Genomic DNA, 18,498 nt, shown 5'->3' with positions numbered 1-18,498 from the left:
ATCAAAGTGTTGATCATACACTGAAGGTGTGCATGGGCTCCACAGCATGGGTCTCACCTCCCCAAGGCTGACATTGCTGAGGGCCCAACCTACCAACCCAGCAGCTAACTGTGAGCCCTCAAAATGGTACCATCTCTCAGCTGGGGATATAGCCCAGTTGGTAGAGTACTTGCCTGGCATACTAAGGTCCTGGGTTCAATCCCCACCACCCACACACACACACACACACACACACACACACAATGGTACCATTCCCTTGATGGATTAAAGTGCTACCTAATGTCAAGTTGATTATATTGGTACCCACCCTTGTTAGAGTCTGTAAACAAGTCAAAATAACACCTGGCATTTTGCCAGGGGAATGTTAGAGTTCGTAAACAAGTCTGGATGGTGCCTGGCAAAATGCCAGAGGGAGTGGTTTGAGAAGTAACAAAAGCGAGCCATTAAGTGTGGAGATTCCTGATTGGTTGACTGATGTATCTAGTTTATGCTAATTAGATAAGCTGTGTGGAATGTATAAATATTGCTCCTGTCCTGCAATAAACGGCTTCCACTCCTGCTGTATCAACGTGCACAAGTTATTCGTCACCCCCCCCCCCCGTTATTTTGCTGCAGCCGGACTCCGGCACACCCTCATGGAGGGGGCAATGCCTTGTCCTTCTTAACAAAGAAATTTGCTTTTGAGTTTGGATTTATTTTCACTTCTTGCCACATTCCTGCCAGCAACACTATCCATAGTCATTTATTGAATGTTATGGCACTCCACACAACACAGCTTTTGTTTCCCCTAGTATTGGGGATTAAACCCAGGCGTGCTCTACCACTAAGATAGATCCCCAGCCCTTTTTACTTTTATCATTTTAATTTAAAGTAGGATCTTACAAAAGACTGGCCTCAAATTTGCAATCCTCCTGCCTCAGCCTCCTGAGTAGCTAGGATTACAGATGTATACCACCACACCCAGCCTATTTTCTAAGAAGCTTTTTTTGAAGTTAAAAAAAAAAAAAGTAACAGACTCATGCCTATAGGTTTCACTGAATTTATCACCCAGATAAATAGCTTGCCTTATAGACTAGTGGACCAGTTCATCAATGAGTCAGTTATCAGCTGGAAGACAAGGCCTTGAAATGTCAGGGAGCTGTTGTATGCATATAGCACATGCTTTAAAACAGGACTGCTGCTTCCTCCAAAATCCATTGATCTGAGTTTTTATTTACTTTTTTTTAAAATGAATATAAGGGGACCTCTATGACTAAGGATCCCTAAGGAGCTGACAGTTGGAGGCCATCTGCTGACAGCACTCCCAACAGTGAGCAACAGATTCTTATTTGAAGGAGGATCTAGAAAGTGTATCTCCATGTTGACTACATAAGATAGTTGACCCTGAGATGCAAAGGAAGGAAAGCCACTCCCAGTGGAGCACATCAGTAATCCCAACTGCTTAGGAGGGTGAGGCAGGAGGCCAAGTATGAGGCCAGCCTGGGCAACTTAGCTAGATACTATCTCAAAATAAAACTTTTAGCCAGGAGTGGTTGTGTATGCCTGTAATTCCAGCAGCTCGGGAGGCTGAGCCAGGAAGATCACAAGTTCTAAGCCAGCCTCAGCCATTTAGAGAGGCTCTAAGTGACTAACTGAGACTAACTAAAAGGGCTGGGGTGTGGCTCAGTGGTTAAGTGCCCCTGTATTCAATCCCCAATACCAAATAAATAAAAAATTTTAAAGGCTATAGATAAGCCAGGCACAGTGGCACAAGCCTGTAATCCCAGAAACTAAATAGGCTGAGTCAAGAGGATCACAAGTTTGAGGCCAGCCTCAGCAATTTAGCAAGGCCCCAAGCAACTTAAACATGACCCTGTCTCAAAATAAAACATTAAAAGAGTTGAGGATATAGCTCAGTGTTTAAGTGTCCTTGGGTTAAACACTCAGAGAGAGAGAGAGAGAGTTTGCTGACACATAAATGGGAAGTAATGAGTATCCATTAAGATGGCACCCAATGATCCCTGCCTCTTGATATTCATATCCTTGTGAACTGAGAGCATGACCCTCCCCCACCAGTTAAGTCTTCAGGTGAGACCACAGCCCCAGACAATGATTTGACCAGAATCTCAGGAGAGAACTTGATCTGGAGGTACCCAGCTAAGCCCACAACTGTATACCTGAATCACCAACATTATAAGGTAATAAATGTTTGTTGTTGAAAGACAATAAATTTGGGGATAGTATGTTATGCAGCATAGATGGCTAAGACAAGGGACAAGGAGGGTCATGACTAGACCCCAAGCAGTAGATACCTTGTGTCTGTCCACTTAGTTCAATCTGTAAAGTTTGGAATTCTTCTGGAAACCTTAACAAACCCAATGACTTATAGGCTGAACCAAAAATGAAGTTGTGGTTCATGCCACCAAGTAAGGAACCCAGACAGTTGATGTAGTGGCTAAAGGGGAAAGGAAAGCAGAATAAATGGTTATGGAAGGAAGTCATATGGCCTCATGAACACAGCAGAAATGAGAGCTAAAGCCACTCCCAGTCTTTCCTTCTTACTGTGTCATGTGTGTTTTTATATCATTAATTTCACTTTAATTATTTTTCTTCTTCTCATTTACCACTGGATATAATGGAATCATGACAGATCTAGAGGAAGGAAATCACACCCTCTGGGATCCTGGATTTGGAGCTGGATGTGATAACTTAAAAGACAGTGGGTTTCCTGGCGAGGATGTGGGGAAAAGGGTACACTTGTACATTGCTGGTGGGACTGCAAATTGGTGCAGCCAATTTGGAAAGCACTATGGAGATTTCTTGGAAAGCTGGGAATGGAGCCACCATTTGACCCAGCTATTCCCCTTCTCGGTCTATTCCCTAAAGACCTAAAAAGAGCATGCTACAGGGACACTGCTACATCGATGTTCATAGCAGCACAATTCACAATAGCAAGACTGTGGAACCAACCTAGATGCCCTTCAATAGACGAATGGATAAAAAAAATGTGGCATTTATACACAATGGAGTATTACTCTGCATTAAAAAATGACAAAATCATAGAATTTGCAGGGAAATGGATGGCATTAGAGCAGATTATGCTAAGTGAAGCTAGACAATCCCTAAAAAACAAATGCCAAATGTCTTCTTTGATATAAGGAGAGTAACTAAGAACAGAATAGGGACGAAGAGCAGGAGAAGAAGATTAACATTAAATAGGGATGAGAGGTGGGAGGGAAAGGGAGAGAGAAGGGAAATTGCATGGAAATGGAAGGAGACCCTCAGGGTTATACAAAAGTACACACAAGAGGAAGTGAGGGGAAAGGGAAAAATAATACAAGGGGGAGAAATGAATGACAGTAGAGGGGGTAGAGAGAGAAGAGGGGAGGGGAGGGGAGGGGAGGGGGGATAGTAGAGGATAGGAAAGGCAGCAGAACACAACAGACACTAGTATGGCAATATGTAAATCAATGGATGTGTAACTGATGTGATTCTGCAATCTGTATATGGGGTAAAAATGGGAGTTCATAACCCACTTGAATCAAAGTGTGAAATATGATATATCAAGAAATTTGTAATGTTTTGAACAACCAACAATAAAAAAATTAAAAAAAAAAAAAGACAGTGGGTTTCTTGCTCTTGGAAAGAGGATGTGTTTGCAGTTTAATAAGACACAGCTTCACCAGTCCAAGTGACACAGCCTGAAAAGGGCTGTAGAGAGACTTGTCCTTTCTGGCTATCCAGAATACTTTTCATAGTAAAGACAAATCTCAAACTCAGTGGTAGATGGGACCCCAATCCCTAGTCAGAGGACAAAGAGAAATAGTTCCCGCCCCCAACTACCTGGTAGCTGGATCTCAGGCATATTACCAGGCTCAGGTATTCAGATGCCACTATTATTGTGTGAGTGAGACAATAATGCACTGTTTCAGAGATGTCTGAGTTTCTTTAAGAACATTTTGAGAGTCTTCTTTGATCTTCCTTTGTTCTGCCCATTTCCCAACCATTCCCATTGAGTCTGAGAGTAAATGGTCACCTTACTAGTAAATTTCCTTTTTTTTTTTTTGGTACCAGAGATTGAACTAGAGACAGAGTCTCATTGAATTGCTTAGCACCTTGCTTTTGCTGAAGCTGGCTTTGAACTTGCAATCCTCCTGCCTCAGCCTCCAGAGCTGCTGGGATTACATGCATGCACCACTGAGCCCAGCTCCAATAAATTTCCTTTTTATGGTTAAATTATGCAGGTATGGCTTTGCTGTTGCCTAAAAGCCCTGACTAATACACCCACCACGATATTAACTCTTTTTAAGACTGACCTAGGCTTCCTCAACTGTTGCATGGAACACTAGTCCAGAAAAGTGCTCCACCCAGAAAAGTTCCAAAATAAAGGAAGTTTGTAAAGTATTCCACACAGTATTTCTTTCTTGGTGATTCATGGTAACTGGGAACACATTAAATGTTTTAAGAAGCTTGATGTTTCTATACCAGATTTCCTTTGTCATTTTGCTTTTACATCTCACTTAGTAAATGATACTTCTCACTCTGAAACACAGTGGCCGAAATTTAAGGAAAGAAAAAAGATACATTGCAGTTCCTTTTGATTTCCAAGTTTCAGTTTGTTCTTCGAGGTCTTGGCACTTCCCAGCTGAATCACACAATGAAACCATGACCCCTTTAAAGGAGGATTTCCTACCTACATAATATCATCACTATGCTGTTGATTATCTCCACCTCCCCACTAACTTCAGAGGCTTCCAAAGACATTTATAAAGTAATTTTATTCCAGAATCTGTTAAAGATTTCTCTGTTCTGTGTCACTGATCACCTAACTCTCTTATTATTACAAAATGAATAGTTGCTTTATAAAATGTTTTAAAATATAGCCAGTTCCATTTTTAACCTTTAGAATAAAACTTTTCTTAGCCATTTAAACTTATTCTTTCAAATTACCTTGTGGCAAATTACCTTTTGGCAAGTCCTATTGAGATTTTCAACAGAATTTTTGCAAAGCTGTAAAATGATTTAATGAGATATGATGTCCTTAAAATAGTCTTTATATCCAGATGCACATTATATCTATTTCTTTTACTTACATCTGTCTATCAATATACCTTTGGCTTTCTTCTTGTAAGTCCCAATTCTCTTTTTTTTTAAAGGGAAAAACATAAAACTATTATTATTTTTAGATAATATGATTTTTTACCTATAAAATCCATAGGAAGCATCTGGAATGATTATTTAAATTAAGAGAGTTCAATATCCATATGGTTCTGAAATAACCTACATGAATAAATTTCCTATATGCCAAAATCAGCTCATTTAAAAATATGGATACTTAGAGAAATTGGAGGGATTCAGATATGTTTAGGAAGAGGATTAACAAGACTTGGTTAAGGGGTTGTGTTTTAGTCAGCTTTTTCACTGCTGTGACTAAGAGACCCAGCCAGAGCAACTGTGGAGGAGGGAAAGTTTATTTGAGGTCTCACAGTTTCAGAGGTCTTAGTCCACAGAAGGCCAGCTCCAAGCCTTGGGGCTCAAGGTGAGGCTGAACATCATGGCAAGAAGAGTATGGTGGGGCTGGGGATGTGGCTCAAGTAGTAGCGCGCTCACCTGGCATGCGTGCGGCCCGGGTTAGATCCTCAGCACCACATACAAACAAAGATGTTGTGTCTGCCAAAAACCAAAAATATATATATATATATTTTTAAAAAAAAAGAGTATGGTGGAGGAAAGCGGCTCACATGGTGGTCAGGAAGCAGAGAAAAGACTCTACTCACCAGATACAAAATATATATCCCAAAGGCACACCCCTAGGGACCCACCTCCTCTAGCCACAACCTGACTGCCTTCAGTTACCACTCAGTTAACCTCATCAGGGAATTAATTCACTGATTAGATTAAGACTCTCGTGACCCAATCATTTCTCCTGTAAACCTTCTTGCATTGTCTTACACATGAGCTTTTGGGAGACACCTCACACCCAAACCACAAAGGCTTGGTATAAAAGAGGTTGGGTGCATGAAATGTTTTGGAGCTCCACATGGCCTTCTCCCCATGTCACTCTGAAGGAGAAGAACCAAGTTGGATTATATAATCTCATTTCAATGCAGGGGTCCAAATTTGGGGCTCTAGGTAATTCTTCCCAAGATTCTTGGCATTCCTAGTTTTAGCGCTGCTATATGACCTTTGCCACTGTGTTCTTTCATTTTGGTTGGCTGGAAGGAAGTTTGGTTAGCTACTAGCTCCTACCCCACCATTGTTTCCAGAAATCTGCCTGTAAGATTCTCTGCAGCTGTTCTCCCTCACTCTTTCCTAGTTGTTTTGATAAACGAAGAGGAAAGATCAATTGCCGAAATTACACGCTGAAACCCAAAGGAAGTGTGAATATTTCAAATAGTGGTAAAGGAGAATGGAAGAAGTTCACCAAAGACAAGGAAATGGACAGGAAGCTCTGAGACCACAGAGTCATAGTCACCCTGAAATTCAAGGCAGCCCAATAAATGTCAAAAGTTCTCAGACCCTTTGGATAAGGAATCCAGAGTATGCACAATTAGACAAGGAAAATGCCAAAGCTATTTTTCTGAGTTAACTTAAAACCTTGCAAGTTATACCCTTGGATAAAACATATATTTCAATGTAAGCATCATTATTAGGGCATCAACTTATTGGGCAACAACCAATCAGAATTATAGACTTTTAAGCATTAAAACTTAACACTTTACAGTACATAACAACAATCTCTGAAGTACAGACATCTTAAAAGACTCCTTTGTTATTTGAAAATAAAACGAAACAGGATTATATGCTTTCAACAAGTCTCCCCTCTGGGCAGGAGAGTAAAACTGATGTTCTTTGTGCATATTCTCAATACATTTCCTTATCAAAACTCATTTCAAATAGATCTGCTTCCCTATAGTCTTGTGGGAGAGGAAAGTTCTTATGTTTCTAAGATCTGTTTTTATGAATACCATTCTCAACATTAATCCAATACTCAAAGTTAAGTCTATTAGCCCAAGAAAAAGTCCTGAGAAAATGAAAGAGTAGAAGAGACTTTTAAACAAAAAGAATATACAGCAGTGTGCTCACAGATGTTTAACAAGTGGCCCTGTGGTTCTAGAAGAGAAATGCTGATGTGTATGCAGTGTTTGCCAATTGCCATTGTGTAAGTATTCCCACCATGGCAGGTTTCAACTTGACACCACTCCCTGAATGCAGAGTTGAGAAGAGAAGCACGCTACAGTCTTTCAAGAACCTGAAAGAACCAATTCAAGCACACCACTAAGGCACAAGTAGTGTTTTCCTCCTACGACTTCAATCTGTCCAGTTGTGTGGCTTTTCTCCAACACTGGTCTCCAGGAAGGAGAGGCAAGGGAGCTGGCTGTAGGTTTGGGATGAAAGGACAGGAGTACTAGGAGTATGACCCTGTTAAATGCTATCAGAAAGACCCAGAGTAGAGAAAAGATTCAACAACCTCTATGAAATGGAAGTCTGAGACCCCCATCCCTCTTGGAGATTTTTCATTCCCAGAACTTGTTGGTCCCTTTTCACCAGTTCCAACCAACAGCATGCTGTTTCTTGTTGTAAGTTCTGCCTATAAACACCAGAACGAACTGTTCCTCTTCCCTGGCCACAAAAGGCCTGGCTGTCCCCACCACCACAGTGCCTTGACGTGAGCATGGCTCCTTTTCCTGAATGTGGTCTATGATCATCTTCTCCAAAGACTGTGACTTGATAGGAAAACCCCTAGTTCCTGGGTACTTTCTTTGGAGCAAGAACCACCAGGACATAGAGACCTGTGTTTGGCTACCAGGGAGAGGATGGGGAAGCAGCTGTATGTCTACAACGGAGCCCAAACCCTTTCCATTGTACATTGGATTTGATTGTCATGAATCTTTAGTTTCCTTTAAGCTAGAACTGTCTCATCACCACCACATCTCTCTCTCTCTCTCTCTCTCAAACACACACACACACACACACATACACACACACCTCTTTTTATCTTTCATGATAGTGACATATTAGAGAGTCTGTGCCAGTTGCTCATAGAATGTTCTGGATTTGTCTATTGTTTCTTCGGGATTAGACTCAGATGGTTTTATTTTAAAGATGTTAGTACATCTTGACAGTACCTTGTGGGCAGGGCACTAAGCTGTGACTGAGCTGGAAGCCGAGCAGGTGTGTATCAACCACTGCCCAGCACGGCCTCCAGGTGCCTCTGGGCTCCACAGCCCTGAAACTGCTCAAGTCTTGAGCCCTCCCCAGCTAGAACAATAATGGAGAATTTTCTGGGCAGCAAGGGGTCCAGAGCTACTGTGAACAAGTGTTTGGTGCCTTCTGGTAGCAATGCCCAAACCACAGAGCAAATGTGTCTTGAGGGAGGACATAGAAACCAGGCAGCCACTCCGTGCAGAAGCCCCTGTTCAAGGGACCCCTGACTAAGACCAAGAAGATGACCCATGAGCCAGAAAGACCATTTTCTTCCAATCTTACCCACTGGATGTATATCCTTGGGGACTCTATCGTGGGCCCACAGGACCAGACCTGGCTGTCTCCACCACTGTGATGCCCTGAGATGGGAATGTTTAACAGTCCTTTTTCAATGTGGCCTATGGTCACCTTCTCTAGGATGGGTGACTTATTCCCTTCACCTGGAATACCAACCACACCCAGCTATGTGGGGAAGAACTGCACATTTACTCCGTTTACTCTGTGAATCCAGAGAATAGGAACTGGATGCAAATCTACTAAGATGCCCTAGGACTCCTCCGGGGATATCCTCTAAGCCATCCTACTTCAAAACTAAAGACTTCTGCTTCTGGCCAAGAGGGGGTAACAGACCATGTTCACTCTTCTACTCGAGAGGATGAAAACGAAGCAATGGTTTCAAGACACTAAAAAATGAAGGACAGTGGTCCCGGAGACAAAGGTAACAAACGAGGTGAGCCCCGTGATCACCTCAGCTTACTGCCTGGGGAGTTTCCAGCTACAACACAGGAGGAAGGACAGGCAGAGCCAGGAAGGTCCCTGAGCTGAGGAGACAGAACTGAGAGTCCAGGGAGAGCAGGGTCACCAGGAACATAGGACAGAGCCTAAGTTGCAAGAGCTGCACAGACCTAGAACTCCAGAGACCTGCAAGGGGTCCACCTCAAGTACCCAGCAAGAACTGATCAGCACATGTGTGTGAGGGGAGTACCTGAGGTGGGGACGGACCTACTCAAAAGGATTGGAAGGAATAGAGGCTGGAAGTAGCACCAAGACTAGAACAGTGTCTGTTCCCATCAACCAGACTAGAAAACTCATAATTCACAGGGCCTTGGGTGAAGAGCTCAGAAAGCTATTGCCTTACCTGTAGAGGAGGCTTATCCCTGGGTGGACCAGCTCCCAAACCTACCTCACAGATCATAACAGTTAGACCAGAAAGGATCTGTGACAGACATGAAAGTGGTCAGAATCAAAATGGAGTCGCTCATGTCAACCCTAACAACAACAACAAAAAAAAGGAAAGAAAGAAAGAAATGAATTCATGAGGTCATGAAGGAAGGGTTCTTACACATGATTCCCTGAGAGCAACTCTCATAGAAGACCCTGCCAGAACCACCATCTTGCCCAGAGACCACTGCAATCTTATACAAAATTTATTTCTACAAGGACATCTGCCTGGCAACTGTCTGTTCAACTTCCAACTAACACCACTGTTGTTACAAATTACTGTGGCCAAGGATTGTTGTTTCAAAATATCTGATGTAATCTTCCTCATTCTTAACTTTAAAAAAATTCCCCCTTAGACTTAGTGGCACAAACTCATAATGTCAGCTACCCTGGATACTGAGGCAGGAGGATCATAAGTTCAAGGCCAGCTCTGGGCAATTTAGCAAGAGCTGGCCTCAAAATAAAATTTAAGAAGGGCTGGGGATGTAGCACAGTGGTAGAGCACTTGCCTACCATATGTAGGGCCCTTGGTTCAATTTCCAGAACCCAAAAGGAGAAAGAAAATTAAAAACCACTTTCCCTTACCTCAGTCTCTCTGAATGTGTTAATGGTCACCACAGCACATGTATTTCTAATGCTCTGCTATTTCCAAATAAATAGTATTATTCTTTGGAGGATTTCTTTCTGATTATTTTTTGAGGTTGACATTCCTATTATCAAGTAACATAACCGCATCTCAAAATAAAGCAAAAGAGATTCATAAGTACACCAAAATATCAAGTCCCCAAAAAGGACAAATTCAAAATGATTAGCATTTAATCAGTTACCAGGCCTGAAAGGAGATAGGAAAACAAGACCTACGATGAGAAAAATCAGTCCACTAAGATCAACATCAGAACCACCAGAGAAGGACGTTCAGATAGACATTATCGCTGTGTCCCACATGTTCAAAAAATTAAGCAGGGGCATGAAGAAATTAAGCAAAAAGACCCATGGGGAGCTTCTAGAAAAGCCGCTCAGCAACACTGGGGGACCTGGACTGGCCCCACCGGGGAGGAAAAGTTTAAAAGGGGCTTTGATTCTTGAGCAAAAGGAATGCATCTCCAGGTCCCCTGAGAGGCAGATGCCAACACAGAATTCAACACACATTAGTTTTATTAGGGGAGATCCTGTGAGGACATCTGGAGGGCGTTGGAGGAAGCTGGGAGGAGAGAGCCCTCAGACCAGTCTAACCCGAGTGAAGGAAAAAGGAAAAATTGGTGGAAGTGTCCACTCCCGGCTGCTATTTGTCTAGGAAGTATTCAGCAAGGTCAATGGTGGGGAGGGGCTCTTGAGCTACAGACACCCATCAAAGGAGTTTCATGTCTCCCAAGTGTCCCCTTAGTATCTTGCTTTATGTCCTCACCATCCTCTGCTATGGCTAGGAAGCAGGCCAGGATCACATATTGGTCCCTCCATTTCTCATGTCTAGGAAGAGTGTGGAATCCAATTCCTGAAATCCCTGCCAGGGCTACTGGCCTTATTAAAATCATTGCCCTAGGTACATGTATGATTGCACGAGGGATGTAACTCTACATGTGAACTACCAGAGAAACAAAAAGTTGTACTCCACTTGTGTACAATGAATTGAAATGCATTCTGCTATCATATATAACTAATCAGAACAAATTTTTAAAAAAGAAAAAGAAAGAAAATGTGGTACACACACATAATGGAATATTAGTCAGCCTTAAAGAAAAATTAAATTATGGATAGCATATGCAGGTAAATGGATGGAACTAGAGAGCATCATGCTAAGTAAAATAAGCCAATTCCCAAAAAAACAAAGCCAAATGTTTTCTCTGATCCATGGGGATGGGGGTGGGGGCGGGTAGGGAAGAAAGAAGGAACTTTGGATTGTGCAGAAGGGAGTGAGGGAGGGGTGGATCTGTGGGGATGGGAACAATGGTAGAATGAGACAGACATTATTCCCGTGTGTGTGTGTGTGTGTGTGTGTGTGTGTGTGAGAGAGAGAGAGAGAGAGAGAGATTACTCTACTAGTGTGACTCTACACCACGTACAGCCAGAGGAATGAGAAGTTGTGCTAAATTTGGGTACAATGTGACAAAATGCATTCTACTGTCATGTACAACTAATCAGAATATTTAAAAAAAAAAAATAGAAAGGAGACCAGTAGAATAGCAGATGGGGATCAGGGGAAGAGAGGGGAGGGAAAGGGGAGGTACTGGAAAATGAAATTGATTAAATTATACTATTTTATTGTGTATATCTATGAATATATTATAACAATATATTATAACAAATCCCACTGTTATGTATAATTATGACGTGCCAATAAAAAAGAAAAAGAAAAAAAAATAAAATCACAATCATGCGATCTCTTTCAGTGACCCATAGATGGCGCCATCACCTATGCCTGGGCACAGAAAGAGCTCCCTCCTTTTTGAGTTTTTGCAGTGAATCTTGTCCTCAGTGTACATTAGTATGACTTGATGATAGTTATAATGAAGTCCTGACCTTTTAAAAAATGTAGCTATTCAGTGGTAAAGTGCCCTGAATTCAATCCCCAGTTCCAAAACAACAACAACAAAACCTAACTACTTATCTCCCAGTACATTGGGCTGGTACAAGTTAGAAACAACTATAAATCTCTTGAAAAATCAGCCAATGGAGACAAAGGAAAATTGCTTAAATAGTAACCTGATCTTAATCAGAACTATCCCTTTGACTAATAAATAATCTGCATAATTCTATTTATCCTTGCTCTAGAGTTAATTTTTAAGTAAGCTTGTTAATCTGCCACAATATCTGTTTAGGATGTCTGTAGGCATGTTTAAAAAAAATATGGGGGGCTACCTTCAGAAGATGAACATAGTGTTTTGCAATCATTTAATGTCTTCAGCCAATTTCTGAAGACAAACGTAGATATAATATTGCTCTTTTATTGTTTTACTAAGTTAAAATCCATTAATGAATAAATTCATGTAAAAACTCAAAAGAAATGTAGCTAGTGGCAGTTGATGAGGCAGAGACAGGAGGATCACACATTCCAGGACCTCGTGGCACGCTAAGCTGTGACACAAGATATAACTGCAATTCCTGCTGATACTGATTCAAAAATTCAGACATCCTACATTGCGTATTTGCGTTCTAAGGGCCGGGGATACCAGCAGTGACTATGACAAACATGCTCATTGTGCTCTTAGTATTCAACTTAAGGCAGATAGCATGTTGTCTTTCTTTTAGTAACTAAAGTGCTAAGGACCAAACCCAGAATTGCCTGAATGCTAGGCAAGCCCTCTACCACTAAGCTCTATCACCTGCCCCTGAAAATTTAAACGAGTGCTGAGGATAAAGTCCAGGGCCTCACGCAAGAGTTTCACCACTAAGCCACACACACATCCCACCCCAGTAATGTCAAGTAGCTCAAAAGGAGTTTGGGTTTGAAGAGCAGACGGGGTGGGGGCTTGTGGATCTGGAGCACAGCTGAGTAGAGCTGAGTGCACATTTGTTTTGACTCACCATGAAAATCTGGGTCTCACTATGAAAAGCAGGATCTTTTGGGAGCTGGTTGTTGAACATTTAGGCTCACATGCTGAGTTTACTTTACTACTTTTTGCATTTGGTGCATTTTTCTCTAAGGTTCAGTTTATAAAAAATGTCAACAGAAACTAAATATCACCCAAAGAATGAACGCTTTGTCCCTTCTTTCCTTCTAAGTCTGTTTGCCAGTCTCTCTCTCTCTCTCTCTCTCTCTCGCTCTCGCTCTCGCTCTCTCTCTGAAAGCAAAGACCTCTTGCACACTAGGCAAGTGTTCTGACACTGAGCTACATCCCTCTTATTTTGAAAGAACAAAATTTTGGCCTCCAATTTGTAATCCTCCTGCCTCAGCCTCCCAGAGTGGCTTGGGTTTACAGGCATGAGCCACTGTCCCTGGCTCTAATCTATCTTCTGTAAACTACAGACTCTACAATAATGTGGCAACATCATCCTGTACTGTCTGCCTTTCAAAGAACAGGCACTGGGTCATGTTCTCCATGCAGCCCCAGGATCTCACTCTGTCCCAATGACAATAAATGACAGGGTGTGAGCACCCAGCATAAGTCAGGGACTTTACCTGAGCCAGCATTTAACCCAAATGATCACCTTTAACCCAAAAGAACACCTTACTCACAACAGCTCTGAGGTGGCCAGTTAGCCCTGCTCCCATTTTTGAGATGGGGAAACTGAAGTACAGAGAGATCAGGCACCTTGTTCAAAGTTACAAAGTGATTTAAGCAGCAAATCTGGTATTCCAACCAGACTCCAGCCTAGCTCTAGCATCCGCTCTGAACCTTAATGGCATGCTCAAATATTTATGAAAATAATTAGTGGTTTAGTTAGCTAATATTAAATGAAATCATCCATCATAGCCCAGAGAATTTAGCTTCTGTGTCCTGAGACCACCTAAGGAAGTCAGAACTTTGAGTCAAGATGCGAATTTGCAGACTAGTCTAGACCTCAGACTTCTAGACCTGGGTTTGCTCTGAACTCCCCAGAAAGGCACCAAGAGGCCAGGAAATTCACTGGGCTCCTGCAAGTTTAGTATTCTCCAGAGTGTACCCAAGACAAGGGGATGCTCCTCCCTTGCCACCCTTTCCAGAGGTTCTCATTACACAGAAGAAAGATACCAGAAGGAAAGCGCCTCTCGGGGGATGCAGGAGGAAGTCCCCAGCACCACTCATAATGTCCTGTTCAAAAAAGAAACCTGAGCTCAGACTCAAACCTCAATCTGATCAGGCCTCTAAACCAAACACCAGTTAAAGGAAACACACAGCGGGCTGGGGATGTGGCTCAAGCGGTAGCGTGTTCGCCTCGCATGCGTGCGGCCCAGGTTCGATCCTCAGCACCACATACAAACAGAGATGTTGTGTCCGCCGAAAACTAAAAAATAAATATTTAAAAAAAAAAAAAGGAAACACACAGCAACACAAACACGCTAATGTAAAAAAAGACACATATAAGAGCCGGGCACAGTGGTGCATGCCTGTAATCCCAGCAGCTCAGGAGGCCGAGGTAGGAGGATCAAGAGTTCAAAGCCAGCCTCAGCAATTTAGCAAGGCCCTAAGCAACTCAGTGAGACCCTGTCTCTAAATAAAATACAAAATAGGGCTGGGGATGTGACTCAATGGTTAAGCACCCCTGAGTTCAATACCGAATACAATACCGACACAAGATCTGGATTCAGAGGTAAGAACCTGTAATACCAGCTACTCTAGAAGCTGAAGCAGGAGGATCACAAGTTTGAGGCCAACGTAGGCAACTTAACAATAGCCTGCCCCTAAAGAAAAAAAGAGAAGGAGAAAAGAAAAATACACATATAAGACAAAATATAAAATATGAAAAATGCCTAGGTATCAGGCAATATAAAGAATAACACTAATTTATACCAATAATTATATTATTTAAGAATTTTTATTTCATACACATACTAATGTCTTTATAGGAAATAAAATAATTTGAGGAAGAATAATAGGAATGTCAATAAAATGAGTGTGGTCAACTTTTGAATCTGGGTAATGCACACATGAGCTCTTAGTATATAATTCTGTTTGTATTTGCTTTAAAATGCTTAATAAAAGGCTAAAATGGAAGAGGCCTCAGCACACTGCCCCAGGCAGCTCTGCAGCCAACCAATCAGAGTTGGGATTATGGATCAGCCTCATCCACTTAACTCTGGCCTGGACTATGGTAACCCTCGACAGATGGATGCCGTGAAACAGAAGGAATCCATGGGTCAAAAAAGTGAGTCAGCTCTGGTAGGGTCAGAAGCCTAACTCTATATTTGTAGAATACAGAATGTGTATTTTCTTTTTTCTATCTTTCTGTTTTCTTGTTGTTCTCCTTCACTCTTTGATAAAATTCTTCTATAAAAATTCCAATTTGGGGGGATGCTAGAGCATTTGTCTACTATGCATGAGGCCTGGATTTGATCCCTAGCACTGCAATAAAGGAAAAAATTCCAACTTATCGTTGTGGTTAGAAGAAGCAAGGAAAATTGAGTTTATTGACTGAAAATTGAGTTTATTGAAACCTCTAATCCCTGCTAGGCATGTGGTGGTGCATGCTTGTAATCCCAGCCAGTCTGGGGCAGGAGGATTGTAAATCTGAAGCTTGCCTGAGCAATTTAGCAATACCCTGTCTCATAATAAAATATCAAAGGGCTGAGGTTGTAGCTCAGTGATAGAGGGCTTGCTTAACCTGGCATCATGTACTACCAAAAAAAAAAGGAAAGAAAGAAAAATTCCTAGCTCCCTAGAATGTGGCTTTTCTCTCTAAGCAGGACACTGGAAGATGGGGAATTGAATCATCCCAGAAGAAAGATCTTCAAGACATGAAATTGGTCGATTTTTCTTAAGGTATTGAGAAGACTTAGTTGGCAGATTTTGAGATTATATAACTTCAAAGTAAGCAGAAGCTTGGTGCAGTGGCTCATGCTTGTAATTCCAGCCATTTGGGAGGCTGAGGCAGGAGAATTGCAAGTTCAAAGCCAGCCTCAGCAAAAGCAAGGTGCTAAGCAATTCAGTGAGACACTGTCTTTAAATAAAATACAAAATAGGTCTGGATATAGCTCAGTGGTTGAAAGCCCCTGAGTTCAATTCCCAATTCCAAAAAAAAAAAAAAAAAAAAAAAAAAAAAGTAGTATAGGAAATTAAAATACACTCTGTGATTCAGCTGTGAATAATATTTATATATTTATAATACTAATATTGAATATTAATGTGTCAAATGTTATCTCTTGGTTTTCAGCATTTATTTCCATTTCATTTGGACACCTCACCTCCAAATACCATAACTGGTAATTAGATTTTCAACATAGGAATTTGGAGGGTCACAAACGTTCATATCATAACAGAATGAGAATAGCATCCTCTGGCTTCTGTTCAGCGGCTCTTCTCCTAATCAGGGGACACCCTTCCCATGGGACAGAATAGGAGTTGGGAAAGGCCTGTCATCCTGCGCCTTAGAGGTGCACCTTCACTCTAATGCGCAGGTATTAGGTATTTCTGTTATAGCGCTTTATTTGTTCAGTTAAAGGTACTGATTGTCCTCTTAAATTGGGGAACACAAAAAAATAAGAAATATTGCCCCATAGTCTGGAAGAGGCTCATCAGCAGCATGCCAAAATGTATGATTGGAAGCTGAGGAAAGAGAGCGTACAGACTGGAAAAGAGCTTCACAGAACTGAGCTCCGCCTAACATTTCTCTTTCTGAGTCCTTCTGCACCAAGTCCAGCTGCGATAGATTGTACCCATCTATCGTTGGCATAACTCTTGATCCTCCTGTATCTGGCTTGTGTTTTATGCCTGTATGCATCACCTTGTGTCATTTTTGCCATGTCTGTCTCCCCTACACTCAAAATGGCCTCTAGTCACTAAGAGGAGGAGGACGGTGACGTCAGGCCACGGGGGTATCCTGGGGTGGGAGCTGCCGTTGTTCGTTACAGCGAGGTGCATGCATGTTTCCTCCTCCTTGTATCCGCAGTACTCGGAAAGTATTTCAGGAATAAGGACGCCCTTTGAGCTCCGGGTACCAAGAAGCCCTCGGTGCCCCTCCTCCCTCCCTCCCTCCCTCCCCGGAACGTCCAGGATTAGGGACAGGGGACTCCTCCACGGCGGCGCAGACTGGTGTAGCCGGAGAAAGGAAGCACGAGACCAGCTTCCTGGGCCTGGCCTCAGTTAGGAGATATTCCTCCCATCCCCATCCCCACCTCCACCCCAACTCTGGACCCCAAGGAGCTGGGGAGGGACGGAACCGGCGGGGAACCACCACCCTTGCGCAGGGAAGTCGCGCCAGCCTAGCCCGCACTGCGTTGGACATTCGCTACCAGCAGGGGGCAGCACGAGGCCGCTTCCCGAAAGGTGGCAGGTAAAGATCGGGGCTGCAAGGCTGCAAAGAGCTGGCGCTGGGACGACCAGGAGAGGGAAGAGAGGGGGCTGAGCCTCTGGGAAAGTTACCTCAATGACTGGGGTGAGGTATTCACTCTCAGGCCTGGCATAGTTTTATCCCTGACGCCAGAAACATAGTTACCTTTACCATCAACACGGTATAGCAAGGTGACATCTGGCACAGTGATCAAGGAAATAGGCTTTGCCATGACCGTGCGACTTTGTGCCAGTTACCTAATCTGTCTGAGCTTTGACTTCCCCATCTATTAAATGGATCCACAGGGCCCACCTCACTGTGTTGTATGGAGCTCATAAGCACACCAGTAAGTGCTTAATCATTGTTAACGCTTGTCAGCACTTTTCTTGTCGCATCTTAATTGCCTGTCTGTACATTGCTCTTGTCACTTATGGGAAAATATTTTGGGATCTTTACCCAAGAGTGGAATTTCTCTATCACTTCATGTGAAAAGTCCCCTAAACACCTGCTATCCCCTGGGTCGATAATACCTGTCATTCATCTTAGCATTGCCAGTGGCCAAGATGAAAGTTACGGCTCAGTGAGCTGGTGTGAGGCCAAGGAACTGCTCTGGGATAATGTTAGGGTGAAACTCCCATGTTAATGCAGAAATATTCAGAGGTGAAATAATTGGATTGTGAGAGCTGTAACCTAATCAGTCCATCCTAGTTTAAAAGGACTGGGTGGTAACTGTAGGCAGGTGGGGCATAACTGGAGTAAATGAGTCACTGGGATGTGCCCTGGAAAAGCGCATCTTCCCTGCTGCCCCTTGCTCCTCCCATCTCTCTGCTTCCTTGGGAGAAGCTTTCCTCTGCTAGGCCCTTTCCAGATGATGTGCTACCTCACTATGGGTCCAAAGCAATGGTGTTGGCTGTCTCTGAAACTGAGCCCCAAATAATCTTCCTCCTCTAAGTTGTTCTTGTCAGGTATTTTGGTTAAAGCCACACAAAAAAAAGGCGACTAAAACAGATGAGGTTGCCCTACACTAGGCCCTACAGAACCCCTGACTCAGACCTCAGACCCAATCAGCCACAGAGATCTGTCCAGATCCTCTTAGACTCCAGCGCCCTAGAATGGAGCAGGTCTCCTTCCTGTGTGAAAGGAAGGGCTGTTTCCCCCCAGCCCAATGTGGTTCATTCTACCCCC

This window comes from Marmota monax, unplaced genomic scaffold (genome assembly GCF_021218885.2).
Source record: "Marmota monax isolate L192 unplaced genomic scaffold, Marmota_monax_Labrador192_F-V1.1 WCK01_AAM20220418_F8-fsc00106, whole genome shotgun sequence".
In the NCBI taxonomy this organism is placed as follows: domain Eukaryota; kingdom Metazoa; phylum Chordata; class Mammalia; order Rodentia; family Sciuridae; genus Marmota; species Marmota monax.
The sequence above is the reverse complement of the archived record's forward strand: the minus strand, read 5'-3'. Positions refer to the sequence as shown.